Raw genomic sequence first — 2,722 nt, 5'->3', positions numbered from 1 at the left:
TTATTCACTATGTAAGAACTTGTTCACCATGTAAGAACTTGTTCGTTATGCTTCAGAAGATTGGAGACTTGAGAATTAGGCTTGGGGTTGATTAATGATTGTGCATTGAGTCCCTTATACAGATTTTTATTGTTGTTAACAACCATTTGTTTAATAAATATGAGAGATGCCCTCTCAAAAAAAAATACTCATGACCTATTAACAGCTGTGTTTTCAGGAACATAAATTTCTCAGTTTAGAACCTGCCCACAGGAATCTCAGTACTTTGGACAAAATAAGACCATCTGTATGGAAAGATAGGAGCAAGGGACAAGGAGATTCCCAATGGACAGTGAGAGAAAAGGAAACTTTAAATGAAACCAAAGTTTTATTAAAGAAGGTGCAATACCCAGTTTTCCCAGTTTAGGTGATAACTGATTGATGTAAATTTTAGGCCATTCACCTTTTATTGCTTCAGAGTCATCCTCCATTAGGAATGCAGAGATCCAGTGTCCCTACCATGCTTTCCTCAGTAACCTCTGGATTCCTTGCTTGATCTCCTGGGTGCGCACTCCATAAACAATGGGGTTGAGGGCAGCAGGGATGACGTGGTGGAGGACATTGAGCAGGGCCGGCACCTCAGTGGAGACCTTCTTCTTGGCCACATGCGTGAGGACGAAGACCAGCAGGACGGAGCTGAAGAAGAGGATGAGGATGAAGTGGGAGCCACACGTGCTCAGGGCCTTGGCCACAGCTCCCTCTGCCTTGAGTCTCAGCAGAGCTCTCAGGATGAGGGTGTAGGAGAGGAAGATGAGGATGAGGTCGGATCCTAGCAGAGTCCAGCCTCCAGCAAACTGGTACATGCGATTGATGGTGACATCATCACAGGAGAGCCTGGACACAGACATATTGGTGCAGATGCAGTTCTCAATGACGTTTCTCCTGCAATAATGGAGTCAGGCAGAGAGGATGGGAAGGGACACAGTAAATAGTGTATTTCTGGCCAAAATAAAAATGGCAGCCTTGGCCACAAACTGGTCGTTGATGATGGACGGGTACCTCAGTGGGTGGCAGATGGCCACATAGCGGTCATAGGCCATGACCATGAAGGTGCAGGACTCCATGGCGAGGAAACTGTTCATGATGTACATCTGCAGGAAGCAGGCAAAGAAGCTTATGGACCTGAGGTCAAACCAGAAGATGGCCAGGACCTTGGGGATGACGGTGAGGCAGAGCACCACGTCCAGCAGGGAGAGGAGTCTGAGCAGGTAGTACATGGGCTCGTGCAGAAGGGCCTCCCGCCAGATGGTGATGAGGAGAACAGTGTTGGCCCCCATGGCCAGTAGGAAAAGGAAGCTGCGGGGCAGGGACAGCCCGAGCTGCCAGCTGGGGTACCTGACAAAACAATTCAGTAGGAAGTCTGAAACCGCACTGGAGACATTGCTCTGTGTCATCTTGTGGATTTTGTTTCTGCAGATTTCCTTTGATGATCTACAAAGTTAGGATCAAAATTAGCTTCTGATTATACTCACAGTGGGAGAAAAGGTCAGCTTAGTGGTATGTAACTTATGGTTCTAGCAGGTAATTTTGTTTTAACTGGAGAGTTTTTCACATATGTAAATTGAAGCTAAATTTAAATCTTTGGTAAATTTTTTTTCTCCTCATTTCTGAAATACTCTAAATTTGTCAATGAAACATTTTTATAAAATAGTATTAAGCATTTTATTGGCTATGAGGCAGTGTCCCTCAGTTGAGGATTATGATAAGGTAGACCCTTTGCTTTCAGCAGTGTGGAGGTGGCAAAGTTAGTCTTCAGTCATTCCTCTCTGAATCCCTTACCCAGTTGCCCAGAGAATGGCCCCATCATCTAGGGCAGGTTCCATTCAGTGCTGTCGGTCCTTTCTTCTTATTGACCTTTTGTCTACCCTTTATATGCAGCAGACACAAAGTATTATCGTTGTTAAGGAAGTAATAATCCTTTGCAGTGGGGATAAGATAGACAAGAGACCAAATGATATCAATAGTGACAGGGCAATGTGAAGAAGATTTTGAGAGTGTAGGGGAAGATTAAATTCATTCCCATGAAAATAATGTCAGAACTCCCTTCAGTGAATTTTGAAGACAAGTCCAAAAAAGGGTGCATAAAGTGAATGCCTGTTGCAGTGAGAGTTCAATGCAAAATGCTTGCAAAATGCTTGCAAAATGCTTGAGATCAGCATTTCTGAATTCTTTAAAATCATGCTGTGTATGGTCCCTGTACAAGGATCTGCCTACCTTGTACAGAATTTCTGCTCAGGTGTCTTTTGGTGAGTGTAAATTACTCTGTGTCATTAGTATTTAAACTTCACTGTTTTGCCTCTGTTTCATTAGTTGGTCAAATAAAAACTGCAGTATAGCAAACAGACTTTCCATACTTACCAGGTGCTGAGCTCAAATATTCCAGGAGCATTATCTCACTTTACTATTAAAACCATGGGAGGAATTTCTTATTTTAGTTTACAATTGAAGAAAACGAAATGAGGAGAGGTTGAGAAAAGTCAAGATCATAGACAGTAAAACTTTGAATATGGATGCAAAATTTTGTTTGATTTTAAACCAATTCCTAATTGCCTAACCATCCATGTCTATAATTAGCTAAGGAGTGATGGCTGAGTCTCAGGACACCTCTGTTTCCTCATCTCTGAGAAGGGAAGTCCATCCCTCTAGGTTAACAACTTTTAAAAGTTGAATACAGTAGTACAGA

At 42.8% G+C, this 2,722-nt stretch overlaps 1 pseudogene; it reads right to left on the bottom strand.

The window, feature by feature from the left end:
- Positions 1-494: 494 nt before the first annotated feature.
- Positions 495-1,433, bottom strand: LOC118933121 (olfactory receptor 56A3-like; annotated as a pseudogene).
- Between the last annotated feature and the right edge of the window lie 1,289 nt (positions 1,434-2,722).

This window comes from Manis pentadactyla, chromosome 9 (assembly GCF_030020395.1).
Source record: "Manis pentadactyla isolate mManPen7 chromosome 9, mManPen7.hap1, whole genome shotgun sequence".
Lineage (NCBI taxonomy): Eukaryota > Metazoa > Chordata > Mammalia > Pholidota > Manidae > Manis > Manis pentadactyla.
The sequence above is the reverse complement of the archived record's forward strand: the minus strand, read 5'-3'. Positions and strand labels throughout refer to the sequence as shown.